The sequence below is a fragment of the Equus asinus genome, chromosome 4 (genome assembly GCF_041296235.1).
Source record: "Equus asinus isolate D_3611 breed Donkey chromosome 4, EquAss-T2T_v2, whole genome shotgun sequence".
Taxonomy (NCBI): Eukaryota; Metazoa; Chordata; class Mammalia; order Perissodactyla; family Equidae; genus Equus; species Equus asinus.
Window position 1 is genome coordinate 31,800,331 of NC_091793.1, and position 23,337 is coordinate 31,823,667.

Genomic DNA, 23,337 nt, shown 5'->3' on the forward strand with positions numbered 1-23,337 from the left:
CAGAGGCAGACTGTACTAGATTGAATAGTGTCCCTCAAAAATTCATGTCTACTGGTAACCTGTGAACTTATTTGGCAATAGGGCCTTTGCAGATGTAATCAAGTTAAAGTAAGCTCATACTGGATTAAGATGGGCCCTAAATCCAACATGACTGGTGTCCTTATAAGAAGAGGAGAGGACAGAGAGACATAAAGACACAGAGGAAGGACCACCATTGAAGATAGAGGTGGAGATTGCAGTGATGCATCTACAAGCCAAGGAATGCCAAAGATTGTAGTCAACTGCCAGGAAGGTGGGAAGAGTCAAAGAAGGATTATTTCCTAAAGTCTTCAGAGGGATCATGACTCTAGGATACTTTGATTTCACACTTTTAACTTCTTATATCTATGAGAGGATAAATTTCTGTTGTTTAAGCCACATAGTGTGTGGTAACTTGTTATTGTAGTTCTAGGAAATTAATCTAATGTCTCTAAATTTGAGTGTGTGCCTGTGTGTAACATGTGTGTGTATGTGTGACTGTGCACATGAGAGAATTTATCACCAATTTCAAATTTCTGCCATCTCATTTAACTTTTGTTTAAAAAAGTGAAATTATTAGATAAATAAATAAATATTCGACTCATATACTAAGATGATATCTCCTTGTTCAAGGTAGTTTTTGGAATCTATCCTCTTTGGATAAAAATGTAATTCATTATATTGCTTCTAAGACCATGACCCAGGATAGATTTTCTTAACCTATGCATTCTCCTGACTCTGTCAATGGTAAACCTGATGACATTTTGCAGGAAGCTGCCTCAAAATTCTCAGCAAGACTTAACATGATTAGGGAGCAAATGACTTCTGGGCTTGAAAGACCAGAGATTCCCTTTGTGTGGGTGTCTTATTAAGATGAAATGCATCTGGGATTTGCTAAGAGATGGGTCAAGCCAGCACTCATCCAAGTTTGTCCCTCCATGGCATCTGCCCTATTTAATGTGGTCACATAAAGCCTCTGGGTGAGACGGCAAGCAGATGCACTGGAGACATTTCCTAAGACAGAAACAGATGAGTGGCAAAGGCATTTTCCCTTCTCATTTCCATTTTATGCATTTCAGGGTTTGGCAGGGGTGAGCTCTGCTTTCATGTAGATGATAATGCAATGCTGTAAAGGAATCAAATCAAGCAAGATTCTCTCTTAGCTGTAGACTGGCTTCCTGTTATTTTCTTGAATGTTTTCTTTTACTTTTGAAAACAGACAACAGCAAACCTTTAAAGCAGGGAGACAGATTTTAAGCTTGCTCTCCTTATTCAGATCAATTTGGAACCAGGTCCCGCCTCCCATCTCTTCTAATTTTGATGTACATTCTCCATTGGCCACTGGCCAGAGCAGAATTCAGGAAATGATAAATACTCATTTATTCCCAGACACAGCAGTTTGTGCTGAGATGGGAGACTACATTTACAGTCATTAAGCCTATTGCATGTTTTGTGTGCTTATTAATATCAGCCAGGGTTAATGTTGGTGTCAACTGCACTAGGGATGGTTAACTTTTGCTAGCCTTGGAAACAAGCTTTTTGTTCATAGTGGCTTTCCTGCTCAATGGTCCACACTTGCTTTCTTCAACCTTCAGCAATGGTTTACAACCTGAGTGTCAAATTAAGTTGAACTAATCTGGTTTAACACCAACTGGTCATGGCCAGATATCACATAGCTGAGAAACATTTTATAGCTGATATGACAGATATCAGAGAAACCCAGAAATACTTAAAAGAAAACCTTTAGAAGAGGAAAACAGCTTGTTTATTCTAGTGCTCAAGGAGAAAAGTGTCTCTGATTTTTAAAATTCTGAGTGTCTCTTGGCAAATAGGTCAATTAAGCAGCGCAGTGTTCTTTTTCTCCTTTTTTTGAAAAATGTAATGACCACTCAATGTTTTTCTTACCCTGTCACTGGACAATTGGGTTGATCATCAAGTTGAAGTTGGTGGAAGAAAGGCAAACATGAGAGTTCTCAATATCTTGCTATGTTTTGGTGCATCTGGCACTCTGAACTAGCCTCAATCAGATATCACATAGCTGAGAAACATCTTACATTCTTGTATTTGATGTACACTGAAAGCATCCGAAGCAATGAGTTAGCATAAATACAGCATGCCTTGGCAAAAGCATGGCCACGATTGATATGGTGTCCCCCACGGACACCTGATCCTGAAATCAGGCCCACGACTCTTCAAAGGACAGCCCCTCCCCCACAAATATGTCCCTTTATTTATTCAGTTTTAAAATAAAGATCGATGAAAGAAAAAAGAAAGCACAATTACTTTGGTTTGGACAGATACACAGCTATGCTATTAACTTGAAATTACATAGGTAAAAGGCACACTGACTAAATTATCATTTAATGGTTTATAATAAAGAGAGATGCTTGTTTATTTTCAAAATAGAATCTAGAAAAGGGAATGCAAGGTATGTGAATGTGACATGAAAGCATAGACAGATATTTTGCTGGATTAAGCGAGACAAAGCACTGGAAAAATTAGATGATTCCAAGCAATGTATAAATATACAACTTATACATTAAAACCAGCCCTCATACCTGGAAACATAAAATGTCTTTAATCTAGCAAATTTATGTTTACTAAAAAGAAGATTAGGTCCTGTTTCTCCTTATATTGGTTCCCTTTTGGAAATTATAGAGATCGTTTATTTATTGTTTCATGTTCTTTAAGCTCAGTGACACTATTAACCAAAGGGGGTATTCATCTAAACCAGAAGAACAAAAAGGACCACACCTTTAGGCAGAAATGATGGAAACAGAGGAAAGGGAGACACTTCATGGACAAATTATTGTGAACTGTAAATTACACTTTTTTTTCCTTTTAGACAGATGCTTATTACAGTATTTCCAAATGGTACCAGAGGATTGCTAAGATGCAATGTAGTCCTAAAAATAATTCAGCATGTTGATTCTATGGTACATTTCATGCTATCAGACATCTGATACCAAGCATGGTGTTCAAAAGTGGAAACAATTCATAAAATATTGCATGTTTTTAAGGTAGAATATTTTAGTGGGTAAGTACAGCAGCTTTGGAGTCAACTTGAGTTTGCAGACAACTTGAGTTTGGAGACAACTTGAGTTTGAAACATGCTGCTATTCAATAGCTGTGATCTGGAGTATTTACTTAAGCATACAAATTTTTAGTTTCATCGCCTATAAAATTAGGATAATAGTAAACCTATCACATGAAATTGTTGGGGAGACTAAATGGAAGAATGCATGTAAAGCCTAAAACAATCTCTAGCACATTCTAATGGCTCAATGAATGCTAGCTAGTATTTGTGCTGTTGTGTCTACTTAAACACTAATTTTCAAATGAGCCACACAGGGCTTGAACACCATTTGGGAACTGAGCCACAATGCAGATGAAATCATCAAGGATTTGTTGGTGTTGTTTGCTTGGAATGGGAAAATGACGTCTAACATTAGCCTGTCCATTACGTGAGCTAGATACTATCTGTGTTGACCCTTGGCACATTTGATACCTCTTTCTTTACTGGAGCTGGAAATCTGAGAGTTATACATTTCCCAGTCTACTTTGTCAGCAGGATTCTGAATTTGCATTAAGGTCCATCAATGAGACACATTTTGTAAGATTTAGAAGGCAGAAGAGAGGCAGAGGTGTGTTGACGTGGCTCACACAAACTCAAAGATACCAGTTGTGCACATCTCTTCCCAGCTCTGCATTCAGTAGCTTTAAATCAGCCATGGAAGGAGTATTTACACCACAGAAGTTGGCAAATACTACAAATCAGCACTTTATTCCTCTCCAGTGAGCCAACTGTTAGATATTTCTAGCACACCACTGGGTAGAAACCATGTTATTAATTTACTAGTATTGGCAGACAGAGAACTGGGCATTGATAGAAGTGAGGTTTTGCAGTGATCTCTGGATGTCCTTCTGCTTATCATCACCTGTCTCAGTGTTGTAGACATCTGTGACTACTGGGGGCAGTTAAGTGGAATTCCTCATCTGGATTACAGTAGCAGTTTTCTGATTGTTTGAATCCAGTGGTAAACCTGAGCTAGTGGTAGCCTTTTCTGGCCTTTCCCCTTCCAACAGTTTTGTAAGCACAAAATTCTTGTTAAATTTATTCTTGCCTAAAATACCTAGAATGCTTTCTCTTTTCCAGATGAAACTCTGATAATGACACAAATATGGAAGATAGGTTCAGTTACCTTGAAGGAATCATGCCTACTTAAAAAATTAATAAAGGTTTTGAGAACATCAGTGATAACAAGCTTTGAGTATATCTATGAGGATGCCATCACTGAATTTACCTGAGTGTGAAGACAGGCTCAATGGAACAAGGGAAACAAGCAAACTTAGAAAAAGTACTTGTAGGGAATTTAAACTCGAAGACTTTGGCATTTACAGGTTTTAGAAAATTTTAAATCAAAGAATAGAAAAACCTCTGAGGACTTTGAGTGAGGAAGTTTTCTTTTTGCTTTTCTGAAGTCAAAAAGAATAAACCTAGCTTTTTTGAATTTGAATAAAACTGACTTTTTCTGGTTGCTTTTGAATCAACCTAACTTATTATAGAGCTGAACTTATGTATCAGTATATGATCCAGATTTGCATATTAAATGAATATTTAGTGAAAATCTATGTTGACTTTTGTGATTGCCTTTTAGGGGCATATAAAGATAAAAAGATATACTCCTTGCTCTTAAAGAAATTGTAAAAGAAATACTCAAATATGATGAAAGCTAGGAAGTTATAAATTTCTTACCAAAGAATCAGGTGAAGAGTTATGCAAATGCTAACGTAAGAAGGAATTTCTTCCAAGTGAGTAATTTAATATTCCTTATTTAGTTTCAGGCTGAAGCATAAATCAATTTTAAAGTACTAAGTGGAAGTGAGCACTGAGGTTGTTGGATGGGATGATAGTGTGGTAGAAAAGCGTGGTAAAAATTGAGAAGAAGGAACGTAAGTATTCATTCTGTAATTATTTCTTAAGTGCATGCTACGTGCCAACCTTCCAAATAGAAATAGCGTCTTTGCAGATATAGTTAGTTAAGGTTCTCGAGATGAAATCATCCTGGGTTTAAGATGTCCTTATAAGTAAAGAAAGAGGCACAGAGAGACACAAAGAAGAAGGCCATGAGAAGATGGAGGCAGAGATTAGAGTAATGCTGCCACAAGGCAAGGAACACCAGGAACTACCAGAAACTGAAGGAGGCAAGAAAGGATTCTCTCTTAGAGACTTTGGAGGGAGCGTGGTGCTGCCAGCACCTTGATTTCGGTCTTCTGCCCTCTAGAATTGTGACAGAGGAAATTGTGACCTGGGCTAGGCTTATGGCAGTAGGCACATAGAGAAGTGGACTTTGATTTGAGATATGCACTGATAATAATAATAATAATAATAATAATCATACTATTTCCAGTAACACATAAAAATTGCTGAATACTTACTATGTGTTGGGTGTCATATTTGCACAATTTCATTTCATTCTCAATAGTCACTATTTATATCTCTATTTTCAAGAAAGGTGACACTGAAGCTCAGAAATCTTAAGCAGTTTGCTCAAGATCATGCAGCAATAAATTGCAGAGCCAGGACTGACACTGTTCTTTGAACTTCTGTGCTGAATATTTTATAATATACCACTGGTGACTAAGAAGTAAAGATAATGCTTAGCTGGATGGTGGTGTCATTTGACAGGATGAGGCACGAAGAGGAAGGAACAAGTTTGTGAGAAAAGATCATGCATTTGGTTCTAGATATGTTGATTTTGAGATGTCTCTGGGGCCTATATGTGGAATGCCTGGAAAGAGAGAGAGAGAAAGAGAGATAATGAGCGGGGTTGGGAATATAGACTTGGGAGTCAACAGTATGAAAATGTGAAGTAAAAACGATGGGATTCAATGGGATGGTTTAGAGAAATGGGTAAAATGAATTACTCAGGATATGTTCCTGGGAATGTTGAGATTTGAGAGCTTGGCAAAAGCAGAGGAGCCAAAAAAGGAACTAATAAGGAGCTGTTAGACAAATGAAGATTCTTGAATATGTTTAAATGCTTATTGGAAGAAGACAGTAGGAGTGGGAGTGGCGACAATTTGCGAAAGAGGGAATACAATAGAACAAATGTTTTGGGAGTCCTGGAGGAGATGTCATCCAAAACATGAATGCAGGGATTAGGATTAAATAGGAAACACCACATTCATTTCAATAGGAAGTGCAAAGAAAGAAAAGACAGCAGATGAGTAAGTTTGGAGGTTTGATGGCAAGAAGTTTGATTACCTGTATTTTCTCTGGAACATAAGATGCAAGGTTGCCCGACAAATCAGAGATTTGAGAAGAGTCGAGTGTGTTTGGAACTGCTGTTGTGCTGAGCATGAACTATGACTATACAAGTACAGCACTTATGGACCTCTGGAACTACGCAACAACCTCTGGGAGGCATCAATATGCCAGATGAGGGAGATGCACTGAAATTAAAGTGGCAGCAATTTTCCCAGTTGGGTGATTTTCTCCAACCCTACTCAGCAGATTGGGCATTGGATTCACCGTGACTGGTGCTTTGCTACGTGAGTACTACAAAAGGACAAGGCAATGAAGAGAGAACTAAGAATGTTGGCAAGAGAGAGAGCAAAGTAAAAGCGAGAGCAATGGGGAAATGAATGGAGAAGTGAGTAAGAAGAATAGAAGTCCAGAATTTTGGGTTCTATCCCAAATCTACCATTAGCTAGTTGGATCATGTTGAGAACATCTCTTAAACTCTTGGGGCTTCAGCTTTCATTTTCTGTGAAGTGAAGATTTGGACCAATCTCTAAGGTTTATTCCAGCCTAGAAATTATGTGAGTCTGTGATGATTACAGGAAGTAGTAAAGCAGGAAAGAGGGGAGGGGAAAGGTCAAGGTGGTCTGTGAATTCACATAGAAGATATGAGACTTTCAACTGAATGCATTTATCCCAACAGAGATGTCTACATAAATCAAAATACATTGCTAAGCTTTAGAAAAACCCAGTATTTTAATCAGAAGTCTACTAGAAAATACAGAAATCTTGGCAACTCTTTGGTTGTTTCCTATAGTAAGATAATTTTTATGTTCAGGAGTCTACATGAGATTTATGAGGACAGCAGAATATGGACATGTCCATCATAGTGGAAAGAGATTAAATAGAGGATGAAACTGAAACTGTGAAACCCCTCCCTTACTCAGTTACACCCACACAAGAAATGACACCACCTCACTTAGGGGTGGATAGTGAATAATTTGGCAGAATGCTAGTAATCCCATATTGGCTGTGTAATTTATAATTCCTTTTTTAAAGCTGCTCACATCCTAATTTAAGCCAGTTAAAATGAATGAAAAGCCATTTGAGATTAAAAGCTGAAAGCTTTTAAAAGCTAACTTTGGAGACAGAGCACTTTTCTGCGACCACCATCTACCATTATGAAATTAAGTGAACTCTTATAAAAAGTAGAGATAGGGACCAAAGCTAAAGTTTACAAGGAATTTCTTCACCTGCTTTTGTATGATTTTGTCTTAAGTTGGAACAGCATTTTGGAAAAGACCCTGAGCCCAGTCATCCTTCAGTTGGGATCTTTAGCACAAATGGCCCCATTGCAAGATCGATACACATGTTAATGGATCTGGTGGTGCTTTTTGGTATAAAACATACTCCTATGTGACACAATGCAACAGAAATGACCTCAATACACTATGACTCACTCCAGGAAGACGCTATAAGGAAATAAAATGAAAAAGAAACAAAATTCAAGTGTGAAGTTAATATTTTTCTATGTGAAAGATAGATGACGGTATTATTAATAGTGAAGGGTAAAAGCTGAAACATTTGAATGTTCAGCTAAACATCCCTAAATTTCTCCTTTTAGTGTGGATAGAAATAACCACTCGAGGTATTTCCATAATCTCAGTTTCAACTTCAGCCAGGAATCAGGGGGGGAAAAAAAGCCCTTCTTGAGCAGTTTATAAATTAAAATAAAGGTGACAAAAAGTCAGATTCAGATTAAATTGGAAAGGCTGGTGGTTCAGAGCAGTAGTTTCATCTCCCTAAGACAGAAATACATAGGCTACAGTCAGAAAACCCTAAGTATTTATGAGATATATATATATATATATATATGGTGAGAAATAACTAGTGCTCAGACTTACTCAACACACGTTGATACACGATCAATTAAACTTTAGCAATCCACACTCATTATTAATAAGTTCAAAACGGTCACGTTTTCTGATCACTGATAGCTGGAATCTAAAGGAAATGATGTATGCCACTTGTTATACAAGCTCTTCTTGAATATCTTCCAGGGCTTTGGTGAGCTAAGACAGAAAAATATAGCTCCAGTTCTGCTGAGTTGTTCCCAAGGACTATAATTATATTTTATAGTATTTAGCTCAACCAAATCATTTTTCATTTTAAGTATAATGTAGCAACAATACCTTGAGACCTTTGAATTTTTCCCCAAATATTACTGTTGTGTCACATATGTCCTAAAGCCTCACCTGTACCCCCAAAAAAGTCCAATAATATGCTCTTCCTGTAATGTATCTCTGAGAAGGAGCTGTTTTGGTAGAATTTCCACCTTAGAAATTATATTTTTGTCTTTATGAAAGAAGGCAACATTTTGGACTAGAAAGAACATTGAGTCTTTAGTATACCTGGCTTCCAGTTTTGGCTTTATCTATTTTTCCTGCGTGACCTTGAGGGAACTCATAAAACTTCTCTGGACTCATTGGCTTCTATGTGAAATGAAGGATGGATTTCCAGCCTCTGTAAGAAGCCAGTGTTAACATTCTATGATTCTGTGAACACATAGACAACTGCAAATGCAGATGTTACTTATCAGCATATACTGTCCTTTCCTATTAAATAGATCTATGAAAGTAGTAGAAGTTACAACTATTGGCTTCTGCTTTTTATTTTATTTTGTTATTTTTTAACAATATCTCTGACAGTTTTGGATGACTTAATTCAGGAAAGGGTAGAGAGAGCAAATAAAGAGAAGATAAATTAGTTTCAAATGGATGAATAGAAGAATGAAAGAGTCATTAAAAACAAAATTTAGACTTGGAGAAAAGCATTTGCATGATCTAGATAAAATATAAAATGTTAAAAAAAATTCTAAAGGAAGAAAAGATGTAGGGTACAAATTTGGTGAGAGAAGTACGATTAAAAATACCCTCTAGGAAGCTGTTATCTTTTACTTTGAGTAGAAGATATGCATATATGCATGCATGTATGTCTATCTATGTGTGCATATGTGTGCGTGTATACACACACATAATACATTTGTAATATATACGCATACACATCAATATATAAATACAGTCTCTTTAATGTGTACACACACTGTGACCATGAAAAATAAGGGGAGGTAATCAAAGACTCCTTTGTCTCCCGTCACCTGCAGTTGAATTACCCATGGTAGATGATAACCGGCTTCTTCAAACAAATCTACAGATGTCATCAGAGATTGGGCATGGGATTTGGTGCTAAGGTATGGTTATGCTAATTATGCTAATTTGCTTTCCACTGTCCTGGACTTATTGAGGTGTGCCATCTTACATGGCAAGAACCAAGTCTTACTAGGGGGAATCTCTGTGATTCAGATGATTGTGGCCTCTCTAGCAGAAGAGAACGGTGAATTATAGATCCTTAGGTTAGCAGCTGAGAAGAGCTTGTGATACCTTACTCTTTGTTCTGGAGCAAGAAGAGAATGACCAGACCAGGTAGTCACTGGGTCTGCTGACTGCCAGTTGCAGCATAAGCAATATGAAGAATGACCTAAATGTGTAGAGTACACTTTACAAACTATAAAATATGATGGTATTTTAAGTTTCACAATAGCAAGAATAAAAGAACTTGAGATAGATTAGTGATACTGGAAGGATGGTAGTTCCAGATGGCAATATGGTGGGCCAAAGTTGTCATGGTTGACCAGGCATCCAGGTTAAGACTGACTCTAAACGATGAACGACTTAGACCAGTTTGATTTTAGGTGAGGACTCAGAGTTTCTGGACACTATATTTTTTATTGTTCAGAGGAGAATTAAAGCTTCCATTGGGAACTTTGCTGATGGTGTTTGCAAACAGGAGTACAAAAACGTTCTAGTCATTTATTCATTCATTTATTCATTAACTCATTTATCTTAACTTTGCATCACATATGGCACTAAGGCAATTGATGGTCTGAAAATGTGGTTTCTACCTTTAGGAGTTTATAATTTAACAAGGAAGTATGTATGTGACCTAATAATGTCAGTTAAATGAGATAAATACTAATAAGTACATACACATATAATATCGTATCGTGTAATACGTGTATGCCTATGTATGGTGTGTATACATGTATTACATACACGTGCACACACACACACAAAGAGTCATGGGTGTACTGACTAACTGAGGTACTGTAACCGTATCCGGGGTAAAGGCTTCAGATGGGTGAAGGCAAGGTATGTTTGAGGGCAGAAAGGAAGTCAGTGTGGCTGAAGCAGTCTCCAAGTTAGGGGGAGAGCTGGAGGAGATAAAGTCAGAGAAGTGTTCACACGAGGGAGCTCTGCTGGCTTTCCCACAAGACTTTGGCTTCTATGCTGAGGGAAATGGGCAGCCACTGCAAGACTGCATGTAAGGTCAGAATTAACCACTTAGCTTAATGAGAGGTTCCCCTTTAAAATCACAAGTCTTGAGCTCCAAACCACTAGCCTGAGCTGATGATATTCTATGAGGATAAAACAAAACATTTTCCCCCGTGTATTCCCTTTCTCTCAGGTATCACTGAATTTCTTGGGTTCTGGGTTCTAGAATCATGCTTTTGCCTGTGTTAATGCTCTAGAGGCTGGGGATTGGCATGTCTGTTGTTTTGTGGATGTGGGAACAGTGCTGTAGAAATCTTGCTTCTGGCGGGAAAGCCTGTGGTTACAGTTTGGGGCCGTTTGGCCAGCTTTGGGCCATATCCTCCAATAGAGCTTACCAAGAATAAAGGGAATATTTTGATTTCCACTTGACTGGCACCTCCACCTCTCTCTCAATTGGTTCCAAAATGGAGGAAAAAGAGGGGTGTTGTTTTTAACTCCTACACTCAATAAATGCTCCATTTGTTTCCATCCCAGTGCCAAGGTGTTGCAGCTGGAGACTAGGGAGCAGAAAGAGGGAAAGAGAGGAAGAGAGAATGAGAGTCTGGGAGAGGAACAGTAGTATCTTTAAAGAAGAATGCAATTGTAATAAATCATTATGGTCACGATTATATTTAAGAACATTTTTAAAAATGCATTATCTCTCTGCTCCTCAGTTGCCCCTCTTTCAGACCTCAGAGAAAGAACTAGGGCAGCAATCAATTAGATATTCCTGAAAGTGCTCTCTAAGAGGGCCAAATGAGATCGAGTCAACTGAAATGAAATTGTTAAAGGCAACAAGTAGATGTGGCAAATTGGTGTTGGGTGACTTGGTTTTCAGTGAAATGGCCATTTGGTGGATTGGTCATTTGGCAAACTGGTTTAAAACAAATTGATCCTTGGCAATTTGACCTAGAATCAAATGATAAATGGATCCTCAATGTAAGAACCATGACAAGTGTCATCCAGCCTCCACTTGAACAACCAGTAATGAGAAATACATTGCAATACAAGACAATCCAAAACATATGTTTTCAAATACTTGCATTATATACGTCTCCTCATTTTGCACTAAAATTTGTCCACTGGTTCTTATGCAGCCCTGAAGAACACAGAATTTTTCTGGTCTGTACCCCATATGCAAGCCTATTAATAAAGGTTAAATGAGCTATTGTGTCCTGCCTAAATTTTCCCCTGCCCGAACAGCTTGAGTTCCTTGAGTTTTCCTTTCTGTGATTTGACTTTTGCATCTCTTCTCCATCTTGGTTGCTCTACCAATATCTCTCTTGAGGAACATGATACAGAATACAACATAATCCTGGTTTGAATGCTGCTAAGAAGAACATGATCATGACCTTCACTCTGAAAATTTATTGTCCCTGATATTTTGACCAAGCAAACCTTGTGGGATAATCAAAATGCAAGGTTTTATTTTTTTAATCTCCCAATGTCCCTTTAAAATATTTCAGTAGTGAAAGTTCTTTCGTCCCCTCTGGATGAAAAATCTGTCAGGCTCCTGAGTTTTCTACTCATCCTTAGGTAATATAGAGTTCTCTGGCCACTGTAATTCACCAAATACCATCTTAATTTGGTAATTAAAATATCAACCTTTAGATCTTCATTCAAAGCCTGCCTTCTGGAGAGTGATGTGGTTGGTTGTTTGCCTCCAGCTCACCCCCATGTCTACCAACCCACCAGCCACTGCGTCTGATCTCTTTAGGGTCTACTGATGGGGGGAGGTATGGTGGGAGGAGATAAAGAGGTAAGATGACAGTATATTTCTCATTTGACCGTTATGCCTATAAAATGGCTGCATGCTCTCTAGGCCTGGAAGATGGTGGAGCTTTATTTTTCCATCCTGGGCACTTTGGTGGATTCTTCAGAGATCTCTTTGCTGGTCCATCAGAAAGTGATGCAACCACTTTTTTCAGCTGCTTCTTCAGACGCTGACCTCATTTCATACAGACACTTGATGGAAGGCTCTTATCTTCTGAGTGAAGCCCTCGGGTAAACTCAGATTTAAAATGGTGCACATTTGGTCCCCAGGAAACACTCACTTATTCTTTACCTTGACCAAACTCAAGGAGTACAGGTAAATCCCAGTGCAGCAGCATTTCTCTCCTGACTGCTCTCAGACCTCTCACTTAAAGATCCCCAGGCTCTCTGGCACAACACAGTGTGGTCCCAACTCCATGGGATGCACATGAAGCTCTCTGCAGGTCCCACTGAAGTCTTGCTCTCTTGCCTTGAGCTAAGGGAGAAGTAAGTGTCCCACCCCTGCTGTGAGTCTGGGACTGGGAGACTCATAGTGCTGAAGCAGCTCTCTCCAAAATATCCCTTCACAAATCTACTCTTGGTTACTACTCTTATATCTTTTTACATCTCTCTTAAGGAGTTTAGAGCCTTCCAACCTGTCCTATGTCACTAAGTTAGAAACTCCAACTCAGTGGTCCAACAGCTCACTTAGGAATCTAACATCTTTCCTATGGGATTGCAGCAGTTGAAACTGCCAGTTTAACCTCTTACTTGTGCTTCTTTAAATGCAGCCTAAGATCAAATTAAATTTTGTTAGCATCCTTATGCCCCTCTATACTTCCTTGACCAAGTTGCTTCATCTTTTAGTATTCTTGTAACTAAGGGTGTTCAGAAGAAACAATAAAAAAAAAAACTGGAAATAATAATACAGAGTAAGCAGGTGTTATATGTTTATTAACTGCATTTTCAAACCTCCTTTCAAGGACTTGAGGGCTTGCATATCATATACAATCTTAAAAAGTTTTTTGAGTAGCTTGCCAGCTCTGAGGAGGTGGAAAGAAAAGGAAGAGAGGGAACTAAAGACAATGAAGGGAATGACCACTGCAGCCTGTGCTCCAAGAGAATCAACAAGCCAGGAAACACCGACTCTAACCCTGACAACACAATTTGAAGGGCTTTGTTTACATCCCTAGGACACCGATTGTTTTCCAAATATGGTCTATACATGTGAAGGACAGAGGGGCACTAAGTCTTAGGAAGTTCATTCAAATAGAAAATGAATTCTTGAATTGAATCCCGTAAAAATTATCTTTCCAATCACATGAGGGCATATTCTCATACCCACACAGAATAAAAAAATCTTGAACTGAAATAAAACTCATTACCAAAAGAGAACAAATCCCCAGGAGCCATTTTCCACCAACCTGTTTTTATCTCCTGGAATTCATTCTCCTCCTTTCTTAAGAGATTCCTGTGAAAGCATGACTCAGTTCCTCCAGGAGCTCTTGATGAGTATCTTTGGGACAAATTTCAAAACTGATCTTACACTTTTTAAGACCCTTATTCACGCAGCATTTTCTGACATACTTTCCAGTGTTCTGGTAAGTCAACTGCTCCTTCATCCCCCTCCCCACTCCTCAGATCCTTTTGCTTTACTTTTAGCCCCTCATTATAAAAGCAATACACATTGGTTAGAAAAATAAAATGTAGACAAGCAGAATAATGCAGAGCACACTCATGATTCAGCCAGAGATATCCATTATGAGTGTTTTTCAGAATATTTTTCTAACATCCTTATTAAAATATACATGCTATTAATCTATACATAGGAACCACATTTTAAGTGTTATTATAACCAACTATGTTAACCTAATCCAACAGTTTTTGACCATTTGGATTGTTGCAGATTTCCTTACAATAAATATGGAAGAGAAGGAATAATTAGCTGTAAATTATTTACATATAAATACCAAACACATAAGAAACAACTATGAATACTCATTTTGAACAAATTTTCACCTTCACCAAATTATTATGTTCTCTCTCTTACTTCAAGCTCCTTTCCTAAGTTCAGTTTTGGTTTGTATTCTTCCGCATTCATGTTCATTTTACACACACATGCACGCACTTTTTTTTTTCTTTTTCTAAACAAAAAAATACACAGGCACTTGCTTTTTTCACTTAATAATATCTCTTGGACATTATTTCAGATAGATAAATATAGACCTAACCAATCTTTTGAATCGTGGATTGTGAGCTTTGATTTTATTCTGCAAACAATGGAGAACCTAATATTTATTTACTAAGCTAGTGTACTAGATGGACAAACAGATTCATTGATTGCTCATGCTAAGTAGTCTCATAGGAATAACACTTTATTTGTAGATGGAGACATTGCAAAATAACTTAGTGTGGCTGACATTATTCCAAGGCAAGATGTATAACGTGTACAACATCATCTTACACAGCAATGTTGCTGTCTACTTCAAAGTCAAGTACCCAAGACCTAAAAATGACAAGCACTTTTATAAATTATTTTTTCTATGAGTTAACTTTTGGAGAGGATATTAATGAGAAATAGTTTTGGAAAGACATGTATTATTGCATGACATTCTTTATGGAATGAGACAGAGAATAAAATTAAATTAATCATAGTATTTAAAGAACTCTAAACCTGAAAATGTTTTAGCTTGAATCTTGTGTGTGTATGTGTGTGTGTGGGTACATGCATGTGTGTGATCTGTGAATTTTTTTGGTAAAAAGACAAAATTGCTATAGTAATTTACCATCGCTTTTTACAAACTGAAAAGTGAGAGCTAAAGAAACACTCAGTATCGTTAGACTTTTCCCTCTTAGAGGCTTCATCCAAAAAAGCCGGATAGTAAAACTCCTGTAATCTATCTATTCAAGCAAGATATCAGAATGTCTTATAAATTAGCAAGTGGCATAGAAGAAATAAATACCAAGAAACTTTTGGGCCACATGGACCTTCTTAATAGTCACAACTAGCAATTTGCCTAAATCATGGTTCTCATCCTGGGGAGATTTTGCCTCCCAGAAAGCATTTAGCAATGTCTGGAGACATCTAAAAAGTATTGTAAAGAGCCGACCCTGATGGCCTAGTGGTTAAAGTTCAGCATGCTCTGCTTCGGTGGCCCATGTTTGGTTCCTGGGCGTGGAGCTACACCACTCATCTGTCAGTAGCCATGCTGTGGTGGTGGCTCACATAGAAGAACTAGAAGGACTTACAAGTGGAATAAATGATGATATACTGGGGCTTTGGTGAGGGAAGAAAAAAAGAGAGAGGAAGATTGGCAACAGATGTTGGATCAGGGCAAATCTTTCCAAGTAAAAAAAAAAAAAGTATCCTAAGAAGTATTATTTCCTATATTATAGATTGGGAAACTGAGCCTTAATGAAGTTAAGTAATTTACCTAAGATAATATAATAGTATAGCATTGTGTTGCTAAGTGATAGAAATACAACCTGAGAAATGCATTGTTAGGCGATATCATCACAGTGCGGATATCACAGAGTATACTTACACAAACCTAGATGGTATAGCCTACTACACACTTAGGCTACATGGTACTAATCTTACGGGATCACCATCATATATGGGGTCCATCATTGACTGAACTGTTATGTGGTACATGACTGTAGTAGATATAGCAAATAGTGTAGTTTGTGTATGCTTATCTCTTTTTAATTTAAAAAAATAGAAGTACAATGGTACATGTTCTTTATTTATAAACAGGGAAGATGGGAATAAAAAGAATGCTATTACTGAAAAAATTCCTCAAATTGCTAAAAATCGTTATGATTTTTATAAGTATATTTTAGGTTAAAAAGGATTATGATTCTATAATTGAGGACATCTTATAATTGAGGACAATATGCTAAGTGAAATGATCTTGTCACAAGAAGACAAATGCTGACTGATTCCACTTTTATGAGGTATCTAAAATAGCCAAATTCATGGACTCAAGGAGTAGAATGGTGGTTGTCAGGGGCTGGAGGGATGAAGAAATGGGAGTTACTAATCAAGGGCCAAAGGTTTCAGTTAAGCAAGATGAATAAATTCTAGAGATCTGCTGTGCAATATTGTATTTATAGTCAACAATACCATAGTGTCCACTTAAAAATTAATTAGCAGTGTAAATCTCATGTTAAGTATTCTTACCACAATAAAACAAAATTAAAAACAAGCAAACTGTAGAACATTCATGTATGAAACTGAAAAAAATTTTTTTTGACACACGCAACAACATGGGTCAATCACAAATGTATTTTGCTAGCTGGAAGGAGCCAAATCAAAAGCCTATAGACTAAATGATTCCTCTTACGTGACATTCTGGAAAAGGCACAGCTGTAATAGAAATTTGGGAATAGATCAGTAGTTGCTGGGAGTTCAGGGTGAGGGGAAGAGTTCACTACAAAGGAAAAGCATGAGTAAATTTTTTGAGTTGATGGAACTATTCTATATCATGATTTTGGTAGTAGATACGTTACTGTTCATTTGTCAAAACTCCAGAATTGTACACCACAAAGAGTGAATTTTACTGTGTATAATACACAAAAAATACATTTAAAAATAATTTTAAAAAGTCTTGCATTTTCTGAGTCGTTCAGACCCATACCAGCATCATCAGTTATTAAATGTTTGTTAAATGAGTAATGGATAATGACCCTTCCTGCAGCTTAGTAGCCACTCATGGGACTCAGCACTCAAAGACGAAGGGAGTATGCATCTGAGGAACCTGTTCTGATCAGCCCTCCTTCCATAGAAATGATGACCAAGGCTTTACTCACTCGTCTACACTCCAGGAGGGAGTATAGATAGATGCAGTCATAGCAGTGCTATGGGGTGACTCAATCATTGAAGGTAGAGGTCGCACAGGTTTAATTTAACTTTGGTATCACATCCTCTTCCTTATACTTTCATAAATTATTCTTAAACAAAAATATACTCAAGTTAACTATTCTATGTCTGCTGAAGAAGAAAAATCTATACTGACATCATGCAATCTTCTAGATCCTTCCATGAGAAAGTCTTGTAGACATACAGATTATAAAAGTATTCTAAAATGTCATAGAAATCATTCCTTCATGATTAATTCTATGTGTGACAATTTGCTATGTTTCCATTTGACAGATTTACTCCTTTCTCTTGGGACATGTGGGGTGACTTCCCCATTTTATGATTGCTACAATCAAAAGTTAATCTCAACTTTTTGCTGCTGAAACAAGAAGAAATAATTAGTTTTATTGGAATAAGATAGTAATAATAAAAATGCTGTACTTTCTTTGTAGATAGTATAGTAATAAGAAGAACACTATGTTTTATTTGTAGATGGGGCATTTCCAGCTATACATTTTGACCTTGTGAGGCATTTGTTTTCTGTGGCTAATGATACTGAGTTACCAGGGTTGAATGTATACAAGGGCTTAATAATGGACATTCACTGGTTGGGCGACATGTAGAAATTTTTCCTCACATACTATTAACCATAATGTAAAAACCTTATATGTTTTATAGTTTCCATGGCTTCCAGGCAAATTGTCCTTCAACTCTCAGACTTGAGTTTGTCTGAACATGTGATATAGTAACTATGATTTTGAATAAGCAAGTTGGGCCATAGACAGGAATAGGCACTATTGACTAGTCTTTCACATGATCGTAAGGTGAAAGAAGTCTGGGATTGGCTACTGCCCAAAGTTGGCAGAAACAGAAGTGAGAAATATGTCAAAGAGACAGGTGCTTTAAGAAACTATACTAAGTTAAAGCGTTTTTTTTTTTAATGTGGCCTTTGTGACCGCTTCATCAAGTTAAGTTTCAAGTAAGGCCACTTCCTCTTTATTTCTCCAATTAACTTCTTGAGCACTGGTATGGGAGAATTTGGGGAAATTCTCCCACGAGGGCTGGAATCTTATGATGCTCTGCCAAAGAACTTTAATTTCTTATGGGGCTAGAAAATATTAAAATTAAGACTGTTTCGAAAACAAAGTAAGCTGAAATCATTGTCATCTTCCTACAGGATGTTTGAACAACCACACTGAGGGGGAGGAATTTTTTTAACCAATCCTGTTGGCTCTCTCGTACCCCTTTCAAAACTTCATCTAGTTTGGAAGACCTGTGTCTTTGTTTAAGGATTTCCCTGAAATTTTCGTTTCTGCAAGGTCTAATGCATTAAGGTCTGTGGATATTTCATCTATAAGCAAAAACTTCTGTCCTCTTAGCTTTGATAAAGGTTAAAAAAGAGGGGAACACTATACTCTTTCCAGTTGCTGTAGTGAAAGCCCAGAATTCCTGCCAGGGTTTAGCCATAGGCTGCTGTGGTAGGCAGAATCATGGCCCGTGTAGGTGTCTATGTCCTAATCCCTTGGAGCTGTGACTATGTTATATGGCAGAAAGATTTTGCAGATGTGACTAAGTTAAAGATCTTGATATGGGGAGATTATCCTGGTGGACCCAATATAATCAGAAGGGTTCTTATGAGAGAAAGAGGGAGACAGGAGAGTGAGAGTAAATGTGACAAGGGAAGCAGAGGTCGGAGTGATGAGATTGTTTGAAGGTGGCCACAAGCCAAGGAATGTAGGCAGCCTCTAAAAGCTGGAAAAGGAAAGGAAATTAATTCTCCCCTAGAGCCTCCAGAAGGAATGCGACTCTACTGACACCTTGGCTTTAGCCTCATGAGACCCATTGCCGACTTCTGACCTCCAGAACTATAAGATGATAAATTTGTGTTATTTTAAGCCACCACGTTTGTGGTAATTTGTTAGAGCAGCAATGGGAAACTAATTCAGCAGCAGACATCCTGTCCTGTTCACCTGCTCCCAAAAAAGCAAGAAACTCTGTTTAAGACTCGGGACTTCTAGAACAATTAAAATGTTCCAATTTCAAGCACAGCTCTCAAAGCAGTGTGAGTAATATTAAGTATAATTGAGCATTGCATTAATAAGAAATGTGTATGAAAGCATTTAGCCATTTCTGTTGCTTTAGTCATATAATTTCCGTTTATTTGTAATTAGAAAAATCAAAGTTCATATTGTTATAGAGGGAAGGCTCCTCTAATGTTGAGCAGACATGCACCCACCTATCCTTAGTAACAGAAGTGCAGTATTTCCCCTGTGACAATCACCCGACTCTAGTTGTACAGGAATCCCAGAGACTACTCAGTGCAAAGAAAGTGAGGTAGTCAGTCGTGCTCCTGAAGGTAAAGATGACAAAGCATGGAGAGGAGGATCAGTTCCTTCCTGCCTTTGCTGCTGTCTGCCATATGGTGTCCTGCCAAGACTCATGCACACAGATGAACTATGTTCGCTTCATCTTGGTCATGCCTCTGTTGGTCCATGTCCCTGTACAGGTCAAATTGGTATGCCATGCTTGGATGCCAAGGTGGCTGCACATATGTTCACTAATTATTCTTTAAACACATCCTCCAATAAACTACAGCCTAGGTGGCTTGCAGCCTCAGCCACACATCATGCTGCAACTAGCTCTTCCTCAAAAACATCCTATGAGCTGAGCTTAATGCAATAAATGATTGTCTCCTGTCTTCTTGATGAATTCTCCCTTTGGGGTCAAAGTCACCTCAGCTTTCACTTATAGGTGAGAGCTAAATTCAGATTCAAATCTTGGGACTTGCAAGCCAGGATCTAAGTTCCTTCTTCCCAGAGAACCTTGGACTTCCTGTGCTGGTAGATCTGTTTCCTTATATGGATTGTTGGTGGGTTTCACTGGGGGAACTGTTAGGGCAATTGGGCAATGGATGACCGCTTTACCTACATTTACATATGGGAGATTACTCAAGTCATTATTTTCAGGAGCAAAAAGATGTCTTCCGAGGTATTCTGACTTCCTTTCTGTCAGGAAAGTATCATCTTGCTAAAATGTTTAATCACTGCTTTTCATGGCACTGCATTTCATTTATACCTTAACAGGAACTCTTATATTCACATTGTGTTGAAATCTGACTCAGTAATTTCTTTCCATTAATTCCTGTTTTGCCTTTTAAAGCCTTCCAGATGAGACAAGGAATATGTAATAAATTCTCCTCACACATCCACGATGTAAGTTTACTTCTCTCGTCAAACATAGTGGTCATCTTTCTCTAATCTGGCTATGATAGGATTAAATTCTTCATGGTCATGGTCAATGTCCTCTGGGCATATGTCAGTGTGTTAATTTAGTCCACATAGGGTTAAAAATGAAAATTCCCTCCCTACTCCTGAACGTCATACCACTGCTAATGCAGCCCAGGGATGAGTTCATTCTTTCAGCAGCAACTTCCCCCTGTTAATTCCTGGAGCTCACAGTCAAGTAAAATTCCCCTTGAGGTATTTATGTTGTTGCATAGCCTGTGTCTGAGAACTCATTTTATCCCTATTATATTTCTTCTTCTTATTTTCAGCACAGATTCCTATTTTTTCAACAATGTATTACATATATTTCTGAATTGTTTTCAAATTTGATTGTAATGCTCTCTATCCTCGTTAAAATTTTTGAAAGTGGAAGAGACCAAAGATAAAATTTTAGATCTCTCCTCAGCTTGCCACTCCTCTTTTAGTTAGCATTTTTTTGTATTTTACAGTGTACATAGATACCCTTTGTTGACAAAGAATATTAATTTAAGAATCAGATAATCCTAGGTTCAAATCCATGTTTTGCTGTTACAAAAATGTGACCTTGGACAAACTGCCTCACTGCAATTTTCTCTGTATCATAGGGATCTTCATTGCCCACATTAGATTTTTGTTCTGGTGTGTGCATGTATATATATAAGTGTGTATACATATATGCATGTGTATGCTGTGTCTATGTATTTATTTGTGTAAACGTGTTTTTGCGTGTATGTGTGCATATGTGTGACATGTTTACATGCATTTGTGTATGCCTGTGTATATTATGTCTGTAGGTGTGCTGTGTGCATATGCACGTGTTTATGTGTATATGTATGCATGCATGCATGTATATGTGTGCACATGTTTATGTATATTATACGTATGTGTACGTATGTGTATACGTGTGTATTTTTCAGTGCACATATGCATGTACATGTGTATATATTCTGGAACATATTAGATTGTCAATACACAGTAGATATTATTATAATTAACAAGGTAAACCAATTATGACTACGACCATCACACATAACACTCTACTATATCCAGAGTAGTGCCTCACACAGTACCTGGCATAATGAATAGTCCCCGTCAGCTTCTCTGGTAAATGTATTTCTAAAAGGAAATGATATAATCCCAGCACGAGTTGAACTTCATGAATCTGTACTGGTCCCTAATGATCACCTATTTGCTTCCGAAGTATTTACCAACCTTTTATACTTTAACATTTTGCTTAGGATCTTTCTAATCTCTTTGGCATATAGTTTAAAGAATTTAACTTCTTTCACCTTTTTGAAAATGGAAACATTTATTTGCCCTTTTCCCAACTGCCAGCAAGACTTCTGTTCCCCTTACCTCTTCAAAGATGACTATTTACAGTTCACTGATATCATCTGAGCCTTCTTTTGGTTTTATGGAATGGAACCAAAATCCTTTGAAGGTATATTTTCTTCAACCTACTTACCTAGCTTGGAATTTAATTCTGCCTCCTAATATTTGCTTTCTCCTTTGTAATCTGACAGTTAACCTTCTCAACCAATGTATTAGTCAGGACTCTCTTCATTACAATACAATAACCCCAATTTAAACTTTCTTATGATAAAAAGGAATACCTTGGCTCACATAGCTGAGGGATTCAGAGGAAAGGCTTGCTTCAGTCATGACTGGATTAAGGGATTCAGAGGAAGTCATCAAGAGCCTAGATTTCTTGCCATATCTGAGCTCTGATTCTTTTTGTGGATGGACTCTCCACATGGTAAAGAAGATAGCTACTGGGTTTGGTACAAATCCAAACGGAAGAGAAATGCTTTCTTTCTCAGAATCCATGTATCAAATCTCGTACGGAGGATCTGACTGGATCTACTTGATCATGTGTTCATGGCCATGGCCAGGGCAGGCTGGGCACTGTGGCTTCCAGGCACATTACAACCTCAGGTGATGTGGGACAAAGAAACAGAGGTCTGCTACAGCAGAAAAAAGACTTGAGAAGTTTTGCTTCCTGCCTCTCTTCTGCTGACTTCTCAGTATTGTCCCTAAATCTGTCTATTGCTCCCTTCATACCTTTAGAAAACCTATTTTCATCTTCCTTGGCAATTTTCACAAGCTTTGCTTTATTCCCTTGGTATTAGTTTTCGTTTGTTTGTGGTTCCATGTTGGAACTTCCATTCTTTATAAAGGACACCTTTGAAATGTCTCTGTTTATCTGAGAGCTGATTGAGCTGCCAAATGGTTTCCTGAGCTGCCTCTCACTCACGTTCATGATTAGATTCTCAGAACCGTGTGTTTACAAGCATAGAGTCCTTCTTTGTGTTCCCGGTCTCTGGCCATGAGACTCTGACTGCATCTTCTCTCTGAAACTTGGGAAACCTGTCTTCTTTTAGTTTAGGCAAATATCTAGCTTTGCCCAAGGTCCAAAGCTTTGGCTATCACAGACTGTAAAATGCTCTTACTGGTTTTCCCTCTTTCTTGAGGATTCTATCATTTCCGCTTTGCCAACTAGTATTTTCCTTATTTGCCAGTATCATGTCCTAAACAGTAATTCCCTTCCTCACTTTTTCTGCCTTCTAAAAGATGAAGTTGTCAGTAGGGTGCATTCAATCCTTTACTGTTAGCAGATTGACTTCCTGCAGATATCTAGATAAGATATCCTTCATTGCTCTGTGTCTTGCCTCTGTTTCTGCGCTAGATTTGTGATCCACGTCAGCATGTGATCTACTCTTTCTTTCTGCCTGGAGTGGCTGTTTTAGCAACCATCAAACCCACCTTATCCCCTCCAATATTGATATCATTTTGATACTCTTTCCTTTTATCTCTACCCATCCCTAATTT